Consider the following 16445-nt stretch of genomic DNA (forward strand, 5'->3'; position numbering starts at 1 on the left):
AGTTTAATAGAATGAAAATTTCAGCAATGACCAAGCAAGACAAACAAATAGAGGATTTTTACGCTACAGTGAAAAGGCAGTCTTGGTTTAAATATGCTACGGTTTTTCAAGCATATCTACCACTAAAGAAGTCTAATTGACATGATTTTTAAACCATTAGAAATAGTAGAGGCTGGGCTACAACTTTGATGTTTACTACTTTGCCCAGTTCTGAATGAAAGGTGGTCAAAATCATTGTCAACGTGAAAGCACTGCACCAGAATTTTGGAACCACCCGAGAGTTTCTCGCTGCAGTGAGAATACATTCTTGCTGCAGTGAGAACTAGGCCAGTGTAGCCCCCCCAACTCGAGAGTTTCTTGCTGTAGGGAGAATGAATCTTGCTGCAGCGAGAAACAGAACAACTTAGTTAAAAGGGGTCTTGTCACATTAAAAAAGTCATTTTCTTGCTGAAATGAAAAGCAATTTGGGAGCAATTAATAATGCCAACATACAACACAATCACAAATATTTTCATAAACTTTCTATAACATTTATATATATACATACATCATCATGCATACCATCTCGTCACACTCAGCTCATGTGCACTCCCTACACGCACAATGCAATATCATCATCATCAGCTCATGTGCACTCCCACACCGCACATAGCTGGGTCCACATTATCACACAAAAAGAGCATCCAAAGCATAATATACATATCAATAAAATGTGAGAACGCATGAACTATTCATATTGAACATTGCACAAGATAGAAACATTTCATCAAGGGCTTGTTCCCCAAATGTATTTTTAAAGCAAAAACAATTGAAACATTCAAATGATTTATTTAAACAAATAGGCATTTCCAAAAACATTTTGAAATGAAAGTTCACTCACCAGTCTTTGTTGATGTTTTGGTGGGCTCTAACTTCGATTAGTGTTCCGAATGGAGGTGTGGGGTTTCGTTGGAACCTATCACACACAACAACATCGCCATCAACCCAACTAGGCATTAATACCATTTCGAAAGCTATTTCCTAAATCAAGTTCTACTAGTCATCCCTAACTAACTTTCAACTACTACTAAATGGCTATTATTTGCACTCCTCTAGTCACACTAAAAATGAATAAACAACTTCAACAATAAAACACTCACAAATCTAATTACTAGACATTATCAACAACTAAAGAGATTAACCTTAACTCATACTCACCTTAATGGTCTTTGTAGCTGAATTCTCTTTCAAAATTCTTCAAGCTAATAAGGGAAATCATTCTCTCTCTCTCTCTCTCTCTCTCTCTCTCTCTCTCTCTCTCTCTCTCTATCTCTCTCTACACGTCCAGCTAGTGAGTGAATGTACTAAAGAAAGACTTTTGAAGGCTGTTGAGGTGTAAAAGTGGAAGAGCATAAAAAACCCTATGAATGAGGGGGCAAAAGCATGAAATTTAAGGCTAGTTTGAGAAGGTGATGGAAGCTTTGAGAGAAGCTTTCATGGAGGATGAAAGAAACGTGATATGGGAGGAAGAAAAAGAAGAAGCTGTTGAAAAATGAGAAGAAGTTGCTGAAAAATGATATTTATAGCAAAAGCTTATCCAAACTTCACTTAAATTATGAAAATGCCCTTAACAAGTTGGTTTTGTCTTCCTCCAATCCTTTGTGCAATCTTTTTACTCTCTTGACACTGAGATAAAGTTCATAATAGTCTAAAAATACTCGAGTTAACGAAAACTTAAAAATTCAGACTCGAGATGAAAATGACCATTTTACCCCTAACTTGGAAATCATCATTATTTCTATTTCCTTCATCATTTTATCCTCATTCTCATCATTCATTTATTCCTTAGGCCTACTTAGGCCTTAATAATATTAGAAAACCCACTTCTAAGAACTCACTAAGGAAAATGATGAAATTACCCTTAGTCTGTGTTATTGCGCATACTTCTAGCTACGAGTCTATAAAAATCAAGGTCTCACAATAACAATTCAGGAGCACCGCTCCACCGGATTCCCAGAGCCATGGCAGTCTCGATGATGTTGGCTGACATCAAAGAAATCAAGCAGTCACAATCGCATATCGACTTATGGCCTAGCCATATATAACAACCCATGGCCTTGCCACATATAATCACAGACCGTGGCCCCAGCCACGTCTAATAGACCATCGCCAACCCAAAGGTTCTCTAGCTAGAGCTCACTTGTGCACAAGGGTCACACTATTCTGATGTGACATTCAACCTACCCTCGACGCTCTTGGTTTGTCAAAACCATTTTCAAAACCAAATCGAGGTTTTTAAGTCTTTCGCTTTAAACCATTTGAAAACAAGGTTCGATGACCCTTCAAATTTCTTTTTTTTTTCACAATAAAACACATGGTGTAAACATTTGTATAAAGATCGGACTAAAACCGGCTCTCAAAAATTTGAATTTAAATCATTTAATAAATGCATTTAACTATGCATGTCACACGAAAATACAAGGCATTGATTTGATGCAAACATTTTAAAAAGGCTTGTTTCCTGGTTTCTAAAACACTTTACATGTAGCTTATCTATATAAATATCCAAAACAATCTCAAAAGTCAAAGCATCCACAATTCGCCAAACATTTCTACCAACTCATATTTTCCACAATAACAGTTTATAATTGATCGCAAATCCATTTAAAAATCGCCTAACGAGGCTAACAACTCATGCTATCCACAATTGCATTTGAAGAAAATCGGCAATGTTTATTAATGTATATCGATATATAATTATGGAGATTTTGAAATAGACACCCCCTACTCACCTTACAATAGCGGGACATTACGTCGCTATCGGTTCGGGTGTGTTTCTAGCTAATCTTACCTGCCGATCGCCCGTTAACTCTTCCGGTACGCCACCACGGCAAACTTTCCTCACTTACACACTTCCTAGCAACAAATTAAAGTCAATGTGCTTAATCATAAACATATATGGGAAGCACCTTGATTAATAATTCCTTAATCATATTTCATATTTTTCATCCTCATCATTCACAATAATCTAACATACAATCTATGAACTTTCAACCAACCAAAGCCAACACAACATAATGTAGTTACATTGCATGCTTACCTTTCGGTTTTAGCTTGAATTCCACATATAGTTCACAATTTCCTCACATCCTTGGTCACCATTGTCGCCACAAGCATAAACAATCATTGCGCATCTTATTATTCCTTTCTACTTATAATCTCAAGGTTAAAAACACTTACCCATTACTTCTCTTGCTCAAAATCATCATGCATTCCAAGATTGACCCACATGCATGCATCTATTTCTTTCAAATCTTATAGATCTTTGTTGCTACAAACATTCTCACACAATCACCAACTCATTTCCTCAAGAAATTCATAACCAAAATCAAAGTTCTACTTACCATAACTTGGTTGAACCCGTGGATCATCTATGTTCTTCCTTGCGATTTCTTGTCCTTTTTCCTTGATATTTCTTAGCTATCACAAGCACAATCTCAGATAACATTTAGTTCACAAGGCGTGCATTCAAGCAAAATGATGGCTCTCACCTTCCTTAGCTTGGAACCACTAGGCCGAACCTTCCATGCCTTCTTAAAGCTCCAACCATGGCATGCAAGAGAAAACCTTTTGGTTTTTCTTTAATCTTCCCCAAAATCGAGCCTTCTCCAAGCCTTTTCACTCAACTCTTTCTCTCCTCTCAGGTGGAAGCCTCACAAAGCTATTTTCCCTTCATTTCTCTTCCAAATGGGGTGGATTCTCTCAAGGCAAAAGCCTTGAAATGGCTTTCATTCTCATTTTCTCATTCATGGGTAGATTGCCCAAGGTTACTCCCCTTTTTTTATTTTATTTTCCTTTACATGTCATGCCATGCAATTCCTTTCTTCATTTATTCCTTAATTCCCATTGGACCAATTCATTCCCCACTCACCTTTCATGCATCAATTTCCTCCCTTACTCATTGGTCCATTATCTATCTTCATTCTACTTCTCCATCCGCCACCTCACTTTCTCATGTTTCTTTTCTTCATTCTTTATTTCATGCACCACTTTATTCCCCTCATCACATTTCATGCACAAGCTTTTATCTTGTATTTTATTTAGTCACTCATCAAACCATTTAAGTCACATGCATCCCACATTTTAGTTCCCTCATTTAACCACCTTATACACTAATCTCATCACATGCAAATAAATTTAGCCTTATTATTTCTTTTACTTCACATGGTGGGGGTCCCACATGTTTCCCACTAACTTTCTCCTTTTTTCATGCCATAATTTGCATGTAATAGTGAATTCATATGTGCATCTCATATCTCACATTATCTAACTTTCCTTGGTTAGTTAATTTCCTTTTAACTCCAAATATTGTAATTACGCATAAGTCCTCAAACTTTTTCTTATTTACCATGTGCCCCTCAAACTTTTCATCCTTTACAATTTGGTCCTTCCAACAATTCTTTAATTTCAATTTCCTCCTATTTTCCTTCCTTTACACGTGTACAAACCAAATATAAAATTTGCACTTCACCAATGTATTACCATAATATTTAAATATATACTTTCTCGTTTTAGCTTTATTTAATAATGACATGTGGGCCCCACTAACGTCATTTTTCTTCAAAATTCTTCCTTACTTCCACTCCCCCACTTAGACAACTTGTACAAATCACACATTCTTCATGTAATATAGTCAATTTGACATCGATATTATTTTAATATTATTTCATCAAAAAATTGTTATTTTATTCTAAAAATTTTCACTTGTCTCCTCAGGACCCAAAATGTCTCACTTTGCCCCGGTTCACTTTCACCTTTTAAGTCGCTAATTAATCCTCGATAAAAAATTATTATTTAATTACTATTTTCTCGTATGCTGAATATTTTATTCCAAAATACTCCGTTCACTCGTCACTGCTATTTGGCACTCAAATTTACATCGATTGACCCTTCGTCTTATCAATAAGGTCTTATTGGCTTCTATACAAGGGTACAGGATGTTACAATGCCTAAAGGGTCGGTCATGTTCCATTGACAAGTTAGTCTTTACTTTACGTTGACGTTTACAGACTATGAACATGTTTATGTTTTATTGTCAATGTTTAGGCATCTTGCATGAATGATGTTTTGTATGAGATTTATGATGATGGCTCAACAGCCTATATGGACACCCGAGGGTGCTGTTGATGTTTAATGTTTATTGTGCACTATGGTAGTGGCACTTGTTAATATATATATATATATGAAATTTTTGGGTTTAAACAATTAAGTTGAGAAGTTTATTAATTGTGTAATGAGTTTAATTAAATGAATGCATAATGAAAATGTATGATAATGGATGTTTTGTGATGCTTCCATATGTAATGATGAATGTTTAAAGATGTTTAAGATAAGAGGCTTGCTTGGGCCTAGTGAGTTATGTTCATTTAGGTCCATGCGCCGGTGACGATCTCTCTAGGGAATGGGATGTGACAGTAATAAAGGTGTAATGCACCGTTTTACTAAGAAACACCTTTTAAATATTCAGTTTTCAACGTGTGAGAGAAAATAAAGAAATAACCAATGAACACGTTACACCTAGATAAGCAACAATTCTAGGTAGAATTTATTGAACTGCTAGATTTGTAACAATCATCCCAAGGTATTACATGTGTAGATAGCTGGACAAATACAACTAGAAGAAAGAGAAAATAAAGAGAGCTACATTGTAAAAAGTAGAAACAATAAATGGTAAAATGCTATTTAAATGAAGTACGTGTTGCCACAACGTGCCAAGTCTTATTCCCTTTTCAGACTCAATTGTGGCGCAAAACACTATTAAAGAGCTGCTGTTACAACTTCTGTGCAAGATCAAAAACCAACTTTTCAATGGCAATATTTTTAAGGTACATTTTCTTTTTTTTTTTTTCTATAAAATATCTACAAGCATGACAATGTGTTCACATTTCTAAACATAACAATAAACCTATTTCTCTTTTGAACTAGTTTTTTGTAAGCAAGGAAAGATCTATTTTGACTAGTTTTGTTACATAAAAATGTGAAAGTTTGTTATAAATAGAATATAATTGCAGGTCAATATTGTAAGACCTCAACCTTTAAAGGCTCATAACTACGCATAGATGCAATAACACGAGCCAGGGGTAGTTTCGTCATTTTCTCTAAAAAGCTCCTAGAAGAAGGTTTTATGATATTTTAAGGTCTAAATAGGCATAAGACCGAATAAATAATGTGTAATGATGAAAACACGAAGAAAACTAGAAGTTTTAATAATTTTCATCACAAGGGCAAAATGGTCATTTTTCACCTCGGGTTAAAATTTTTAAGTTTCATAAACCTGAGCATGTCTAGACCATTATGGACTTGTTTTAGTATCAAAAGAGTAAAAAGATTGCACCAAGGATTGAAGGAGAATAAGTTAATGTGCTAAGGGCATTTTCGTAATTTCAAGTGGAATGGATAAGCCTGAGCTATAAATATCGTTTTCTTCTAGCAACTTCTTCATTCTCTAGCAACTTCTTCTCCTTCTTCTTCTTCCATCTCACGTTGCTTCCATCCTCCGTGGAAGCTTGATATGAAACTTTCACAACTTTCTCTCTCTAGCTCTAATTTTCATACCTTTGTGCCCTTTTGACTAGAACCCTTGTGCTTTTTCACTCTCTCACTTTAAAACCCTCAAAAAGTCCTTGTTCAGCACTTTCTCTCACTAGTTGGAGGTTTAGAGAGAGAAAAAGAGATTTTTCATAATTGTTTGGAAGCTATTGAAAGAGAATTCAACTACAAAGAAACCTTAAGATGAGTGATGAACTAGGCTTGGTTTTAAGTTGTTGATAATGGCTAGTAATTGGGATTAGGAGCTGTTTTATTATTGAGTTGTTTATTCATTTTTAGTGTGATTAGAATAGTGCAAGGAATAGTCATTTGATATAGTTGGAAGTCAATTAGGAATGACTAGAAGAATTTGAATTAGAAACTAGCTTTTGGAGTGATATTAATGTAAATTGGATTGGTTGTGATGTTGTGTGTGTATAGGCTCCAACAAGGCCTCACTTTCCCATTTGAACCATTAGTGGAGGTTAGAGTCGATTAGAGGTTCAACAATATCAGTGAGTGAACTGCATTTCAAAATCGTTTTGGGAATGTGACTATTTTGTACAAAGCATTTGAATGATTTTATACAACTTTTTCTTAAAACAAGTGCCTTGGGAACAAGCTTTTGCTAAATGGTTTTATGTTGTGATATGTGGTTGTTATGAATTCATGCACTATTGCATTATGATGATAAATATATACATATATGTTGTGCATGATAGCTGATATTGTGTATGATGATTATAACAGTGTGAGTGCACGATGTGGGGGGATGCACATGCTGGTGATGATGGTGGTGTGGGAGATGGATGATGATAGTGCCCGTGTGCACGATGTGGGGGGATGTACACGATGGCACTGATTGTGCACGATGTGGGGGGATGCACACGATGGCGCTGGCTATGTGCACGATGTGGGAGGATCCACATGAGCTGGGTGTGATTATGATGATATTGATGTTTATCTATGTATTTTTGCATATCTATGCTTATGAAATGAAAGTTCATAAATATGATATATGATTGAAATGCATGTGAAATTTGGCATGATGAATCTTGAGAAATTCCCATTTTCTTGCAAATTGATCTTTATTGCAGCACCAAATGGATTTTTTGTGCAAATGAGGTCCCTTTTTCACTTAGGTGCCCTGCTTCTCGCTGCAGCAAGAAAGCATTCTCACTGTAGAGAAAATAAATCTCGCTGCATCGAGAAACTCTCAAATTCTGATGCAGTGCCTTTACTTTGATGAAGAATTTGACCACCTTCCCGTCCGAATTAAGAAAAGTAGTAAACATAAATGTTTTAGCCCTCCCTCTTAGCTTTCAAATGGTCTAAAAATAAGATCAATTGAACTCCTGTAGAGGAAGATATGCTAGAAAAATTGAAACACATGCAAACTGATACTGTTTCTCGCTGCAGCGAGAAACATTCTGTCTTACATGCTACCCTATTCGATTTTTGACATATTTTTCACCCATTTAACTTCATGGATTGATCATGGGTTGTTTCAACACTATGAGGTTATTAATAAAAGTTTGAAATGAAGGGTTTTTAGTAAGAAATTAAATCAATTGCATTGTTTTTGAAACAAGTGCATCATGATTTCCAAATTCTTACTATTGATTGCTTGTTCCCTTCTTACGTTCACTCACTGAGTTTTATACTCATGTTTTCAGATTTGCAGGCAGTTGGGACCTAGATTGAGTTGCACACATATGCTCATCTTCTTGGTAGGTACTATGACATCTCAGTAGCTGTATCTTCACCTAGAGTCACTCCGCTGACGGTCTCGAGTCTATTACTTGTGAACATGTATATGTAATGTAAACTACTAAGAGTCATGTTATAAATGAAGTATGCATATGTTAGATTGATGATGACAGTACTTTGATATAATATAAAAATGAATATTCAGTTGTTATAAAATATTACTAGAACATTTACTTTTGAGAGTTACAGCACTTCATTTTAAAGATGATGGATGGGAATGATAATCGAAATTGCATAAGGAGGCTTGCTTAGGCTTAATGGGCTATGCCCATTGGGCCCATGCTCCGGTCATGGCTCGGGAATCTGGGCTATGACAAATGCAATTCCTCAGCCTAAACATTGGTGTAGGTACACGTGCAATGAAAATTTCCATGTCTTTAGTAGGCTTATCTAGCATAAGAAAAAACAGGCATAAATGCATGAGAAAGAAAGAGGGACTTAGATCACAGTTTGGGATTATACAATGACAATAATTCATAGCACCAATTATCAGAAGAACATCATTCATAACAAGCTATGGAGCTGTTCTTCAATTCCAAGATCCTCATTGACTGATCAATCAACTTTTCGTTTATCCTCATCAATAAATTAAAAATCATTTCATCTAGGATTGGAGGAGAGGTTGTCTCGGTCTAAACAATGGTAGGGTTTACATTTCCTAAAATGTCTTTGAGAGATTTGATGAATTTTTCTTATTCTAGTTTGTATCCCATCTTTGGTAGACGTCCCAAATAAATTACTTGGTCTTTGCTCTTGACTTTGTCCACTTTGTATCTTGAACTCCAGATTCCCTTTTTTCTTACCAGAAAGGTAATAATGTTTCCATAGGTTAAGTTAATTTTATCTCCATGATAGATTCCCTTCATCATCTCAATCATAAATCTTCCAAGATTGAGGTGAGCTGCCATAAAGGCAAATTCCATCAGCTACATATCTTGTATGTCACGACCTCAACCCAGGAGACATGACCAGTACACGAGCCTAGTAGGCAAGCCTACTAGACGCGAGCAAGTCTCAAAGTCTAAAATCATATAACATAAGTGTGAAATCCCACCTTGAGTAAGATGATAAGTTAGGAAATCCTTAGGTGAGTATACAGATTACATGTTTTGAACATCAAACTTAGATTGAACCTTCCAAAAGAATTATTGACACTTTTTGTTATCTGTCACTTTTGAAGTAAAAAATTTTTCTTAGTTTGGAATGGGTCAAAATATGTGATTTTTATAGAACAATCTTTTGGAAATAAAAAATGGCAGTAATGATTCCTTTAGTTTTTAGATGATCAAAAATTATTTTTCCTTAATTTTTAGAGCACGTTTGCTAGGGTAAATAGGAACTGCAAATTTAATTTCAGTCAAACTTTTTCAATTTTGTTCTTGAAAGCAAAAATTTAGATTTTAATTCTTTTGGATTTTGATTTTTTTTATATTTTTATTGAATCCAAAAAGGGGGTTGTTTGCTTGTTTATAATAAATATCTTAAGTAAATGGAAAGTAAAAAGTAAAGATGACATTTACTTAAATGGTATTTAATGTAAATAAGCTGGGCAAGTTTAATAAGCAATCTGTCTCAGAAAACTGCATTCTGTCTCAAATGTATCAATACACGTTCCTGATGTATCGATACATTTAGCCCAGAAAGGCTTTCTGATGAACATGTATCATACATGTTCATAATGTATCGATATATTTTCCCCAGAACCAAATGTATCGATATATTTTGTCAATTTCAGAAAAATAAAAGGGGTAAAAATGTATTTTCACATCCTAGCTTATAAATATATCATATTTTTTTAGACTTTCCAACCCTTAGCCTCATTTTCAAGGTAAAACACCTATTCTCAAACTCTTTCAACACATTTTTAATCCAAAATTCCTTTTTTATGGTTTTAAGGCTTAGATTTGGGTTTTTATGAAAAAAGATGACATTTTTAGCTTTAAATCTTTTGGCTTTGGATTTTCAAAACTTAAATAGTTGTGTTATTGCCCAAACTTTCTGTTGGTGAGTTAAGTTTAAAAGTTTTATGATTTTCTTAAGCATCTAAGCTCACTTAAGGTAAGGATGGAAGATTTATGGGTTTCTAAGCATGGGTTTTAGCTAGAAAATTAGCATAGCCAAAGTTGAGTACTTTCAAAAGTACATAGAATGATTATTACGAAATTCTTTGTAGTACCTCGTACTTTGAGGTGGTGGCTAATAATGCTTACCAGCTACTAATTGAGGTTGATTACCAAGTAAAAAGGGTAATTCATAAGTGAACTTGTGAAACCTCGACCTTTATAGACACGTAACTAGAAGTAGATGCGATAAAATGGAATAGGTGTAATTTCATCATTTTCTTTAGTGAGCCCCTAGAAGTATACTTTCAAACATTATTAAGGCTTAAGTAGGCCTAAGGCACAAATGAATGATGAAAATAAGGATAAAATGATGAAGGAAATAGAGAAAATGATGATTTCCAATGTAGGGGCAAAATGGTCATTTTTCATTAGGGATGTCAATGGGTAAGGTACCCTATAATTTCGAAGTACCCGAACCCTAACCCTATAAAAAATTAACTACCCTAACCCTATTAACTACTCGAATAATTTTAAAATTACTACCGTAACTCTAACTCTATTACATTTTTACTACCTTATAATTACCCTAGCCCGTTTAAAAACTCGATTAAATTAAAAAATTATTAAAATCTTTTTCCTGGGTAATCTAATAATTTTTTTATTTATATATATTAATGTCATCACATTAATAATTTAACTAAGTATATTTTTAATATTTTTTATTTTAAAAGAACTACTTGTAGTGATTCATTGTTTACGAGCCTGGCGATACTACTTACTAGGATCATAATTCGTAGTTAAGATTGACAATATAGTCGTAACTCACTTCTTTTCAGAGCCAAAACTTATAGCTAAACAAGCAAAATGGTAAGAGTTTCTAGCCTAGTTTGATTTCTCCTTCGAGCATAAGGTGGGAAAAACGAACCGTGTAGTAGATGCCTTCAGTAGAAAGGTCGAATTTGTAGCTCTAAGGGTGACCGTGCCAATGACAGCCAGTAGAATGACCACAGATATATGTAACTTGATTAAGGATAATTTGCATCGAGACTGCCAAGCAATGGCCATTAGGAAGTTGGTGGATAGCGAAAAGTCAAAATACTTTTGGGTGGAAACTGGACTCCTACTAACAAAGGGACCCCGCATATTTCTTCCAAGAGTGGGAAACTTAGGTAGAAATTAATGCAGGAATGCCACGACACTTCTTAGGCAAAACATCTAGATTGGCAACAAGCTATTGCACTACTGAAACAAAGTTATTATTGGCCTCATATGCGACAAGATGTGATGGATTATATGAAGACATACCTTCATTTGCCAACAATACAAAGTAGACAGACAAAGACCAACGGGAATGCTCGAACCTCTACCCGTGCCAACCAAATCGTGGATCTTTAAACTTTATTGTAGGGCTTCCTAAAATGAGGGATTTGAAAGCTATCTTGGTAGTGGTGGATCAATTTTCCAAGTATGCAACATTCATTCCCGTACAAAAGTTTAGCTCTATAGAAGAAACAGCTTGAAAGATTTTTTAACATGTGGTAAAATATTGGGGTGTTTCGAAAAGCATAATCAGCGATAGAGATCTAAGGTTTACCAGTTTTTTCTGAAAGGAGCTATTCAAGCTATTGGGGTCAAAACTCAACATCTCTTCTAGTTATCACCCACAAACAGATGGTCAAATAAAATGCTTCAATGGATTATTGGAAGAATACTTGCGACATTTTGTACAAGCGAACCAGAAAAATTGGCTTAACCTACTCGATGTGGCTCAACTATGTTTCAACTCACAGAAGAGTTCAACCACCAATAAAACCCCTTTCGAGGTCGTCACTAAACAACATCCTAAACTTCCTTATACCTCAGTAGAATCGTATACCGAGAAGAGTCCACGGGCATTTAACTTTGCTAAGGAGTGGAGGCAAAATACTGAAATTGCTAGAGCTTATTTAGAGAAAGCCTCCAACCGAATGAAGAAGTAAGCAAATAGAGGTCGAAGAGAGAAACACTTTAAGGTAGGAGACCTAGTGCTAGTGAAGTTGGCACCCAAACAACTTTGATTCCTAAAGAAGAGAGATCGAATACTAGTACAGAAGTATGAAAGTCCTGTACCAGTGGTAGCCAAGGTGGGGATGACTTCCTACAGGATTGATCCACCCAAGTGGATGAAGGTACACACCATGTTTCACATCAACAATCTAAAGTCGTTCCATGCAAATCCAGCATATGCAAGTAGGAGTCGAGCCACAAGAGCTGCCAACATTACCAAGCCACCATCACAGCATTGAGTGGAGGAGATTTTGGCAGGGAGGACAACGACAATCAATTGAAGATCGACATAAGAGTACTTGGTGCAATGGAAAGGTTTTAGGTCAGATGAGATCACTTGGGAAAAGGAAGCCGACCTCCGCGCCTTCAAGTAAAAGATTGAAGAGTTTCAAGCCAACCAGTCAACGAAGACGTTGACATGTAAGGGAAATGTCCCTCTTTCAAACAATGTAATGGCTCGTGGTAACACCTCCAAAAATACTTGTTAATTCTTTAGGGGGAAAGACCCTTTAGGAAAAGAATGTCCTTATTTCAAGCGTTGTAATGGCTACTGGTAGAATTCTTGCAAAATCTAGTAAACTCTTTATAGGGGTGAGCAGTCGATGGATTGTTGGGTTGCCTCACTAGTAAAGGTATGTTTGTAGCGATTAATCTAGGCTGCCCCTATGGCCCGACGATGGCGTGTCTTAGTCCCTTTGTAATTAATTTCATATTAATAAAATATTTTTCCTTTTTTTGACTAAGTGGTTGCATATATGACATTCAATATGCCTTTTGATTTTGATAAGGGTTCTCTTAGCCTGATTTCTTGTTATTATTAATGTTGGATCAGATATAACCGAGTATGGACTGACTTGCGTGGAAGCGTCCACTCAACTGCCGTATGGACTATCGTGTACTTAAGCGAAAGAGCGTAGTTCGTGATAGTTAGTAAGCGGACTCTGAGTACTAGCAATGTGCCACTGAGGACAATGGACCCTTGTTGAAGTGGGGAAGGATGTCACTATCCTCGCGTAGATGTGAATCTCACATTATCGAGGTAATGCTCCCAACGAGTGAGCCACAAAGTCTCACATCGAAGAGCAACTCTTAACGAGGAGTAAGGGTGGATGTCATGGTCCTAGAGAGGGAAGCCATGAATCCCACATTGGCTATGTACTAAAGTGATACTGGGAATATAAGGGTTCACACTACCTTTAACCTGTAAGGTATCTTTTATGGGATAAAACCGTGAAGCCAGTGGGCCAAAGTGGATAATACCTCACAAGAGTTGGTGTGGATCATGACACCAGGCGTTGCATGTAGAATTACAGGAGCAAATAAAATCAAGTAAACAATGGTGGAGCATTTGTATCCCATCCCATTTCAAGGAAAATTTCACTAGCAAAAGTAGTTTCAGCACTCAAATTCAAACTACCCCACTCTTTGATGAAATGAACTTAGGTTTCCTCTTAACCCACTTGCTTCAATCATTGGATGATGGAAATGATCACAATTACACAGCACAAGTCCACAATCGTTTCTCAACATCGTGCAGCTTCTGGTTCAATGACATGCAAGATCTTTCAAACACAATTTCCCCACTTCTCAACAACCTCATAGTTGATGATTTGTAGAAACAAAGAATGAAAAGCTTTTCTAGAAATATGATTTTCCCTCTCACCAATTCAAATTACATTTCAGTTTTTATACAAGATTTTGAAAAACTAAAACAATCGAGCTTAGATCTAGCTTCGGGATGAGAATACAAAAACATAGGATCTAAAACAAATAACATAGATACCAAGCATAGGTTCTTGTGCACTTACAAGGGTAACAATAACAGAAAATTAAAGTAGCTATTAAGCTGGAAGAGAAACTAAAATCAAAATGATACTTGGACAAAGAGTTTTGAACACTAAAAGTAAAACAACATAGTTGTATGTCGTGTAACACGAAACAAGTAATTAGACTTATTCAAACGACTCTTTATCATGCATTTAAGACTATCTGTACTGGCAGTGATGAAATGACACTATTTTGCCTCAACACACTTTCTTCCATAACAGCTTTTATCTAGATTTTAATCACTTTTCAAACACATAGACATCGAAAAGGTGATCTACAACAAGATACATCTCAATCTGCAAGCAATACAAAAAAAAAAAATAGGTTCAACAAAGTTCTCATTCCAGTGCTTATACAATGCAATGACATCAATTGTTTGTACACCCAAAAAAAACTAAAATAAAATTTTTCTCATGCTTTTCCACAAGGTAAAACTAGTAAGAGAATAAAGATCAAGATGGAGATTGCATGATATGGGAGGTTAGCACCTTTATGTCGGCTTGAGTGGCTGCCATACTAATAGAACTAGGTGGACTTTCAACATTGAATCCAATGCATGCACCACATGCCAGCTTGGTCCACATCAAATTGAGAGATACGCCCCACCCCAACATGGACTATATTCACGAAAACCTGGATGTGAAATTGGAGAAATGTTTCAATAACAATGCACAACAACATGAGATAAAAAATAGGATTAGTTTCAATGGGCAATACCAATGAACAGCATCACTTCTTTTTTTATTTTCCTTTTCATTTTCAAAACCAAAAAAATTTTACAGCATAGTGAGGCCAAAAGCCAATGCTTCAATAATTCTGCATATACGACTTCTTGTAAAAATTGCTTATCAAAAAGGACTACTTGTACCATTTGTGTAGGATACCCAACAAATATCAGCAACCAAGGCCTCAGGGTTAAAACCCCAAAAACAAGGCAAAAATTACATTTAGATAACATATTTGACTTTCACACATACTTAGGGACTATTTAAAGTTTTCAACATATCTTTTGACAACCTGGACAGTGCCCTGTACATCTGTTTTTACAATTATTGGTATTTCAACCCTTTGAGGCACCTCTTCTGATTACTCCAAAGCTTCAGCTCTTCCATTGCTAATCTTCAATAGTCTGTCTTTCTCAAATTTCTTTTTCCTAGTTACACTAAGCATTCTAGCTCGCTCCTTAGATTGCACAACAACAATATCATCACCAGCCATTGGAAGCCCTTTCAAACCCTCAATCTGAACTAGCATTACAGGTGTTGCCCGCTGTATCATTTTCCCCACCATATCTCTGATAGCTCTTATTCTACCCCACTTTAAGCCCACAGCCACATGTTTCCCACATACCAAAGTCCCTGCTTTTATTATTGTAGTGGCTAATCAACCCTGCCCTTTGTCAAGTCTGGCCTCCACAACATAAGCTTGAGCAAGTTAATCGAGGCGTGCTTTAAGATTCATCATCTCATCCTGCAATAGCAAAGCCTCCTCTAAGTTATCCAATCCAGTTTTCTTTATTACTGAAACTTCAACCACCTGAACATCTCCACCCATCTCCTCCATCAGCAAACCCTCTGAAGCAAGAGATACTTTTACTTTCTTGGGTAGTTGGTTTATCACATTTATTAACTGCAACCACAATTGGTACATTAGCTGCCTTTGCATGGGCCATGGCTTCAAGAGTCTGGGGTATCACTCTAGCATCAGCAACTACAACTAACACATCTATATCTGTGATTGTTGCACCTCTTGCTGGCATTGCACTAAATGCAGCATGACCAAGGGTGTCAAGGAATGTAATTGATTGCCCTGATGGCATGCAAACAACAAAATCAACAAGATGTTGAGTTATGCCACTAGCTTCTTTGGCTGCCACTGATGTTTGATGTAGAGCATCTAAAAGAGAAGTTTTACCATGGTTGACGTGGCCCATGACTGTCACAATAGGTGGTCGTGAGAGAATTCTTGCACCTTCATTGGCATGTATCCTCTTGACACTAGCTCCAACTTCCTGCAAAATGACTAAGAAGTCTTTAAGATGTCCCAAAGCAGCCTTTAACATGACATATTAGGATGAGCCCAAGTCAAAAGGTAAGGATTAGAAAGAGACAGAGAGAGACTCAATAACTAAAAGTAAATACGACCACAACGTTAGATCATATGTCATTCAAC

Source organism: Theobroma cacao, chromosome 5, assembly GCF_053813885.1.
Source record: "Theobroma cacao isolate CCN51 chromosome 5, ASM5381388v1, whole genome shotgun sequence".
Lineage (NCBI taxonomy): Eukaryota > Viridiplantae > Streptophyta > Magnoliopsida > Malvales > Malvaceae > Theobroma > Theobroma cacao.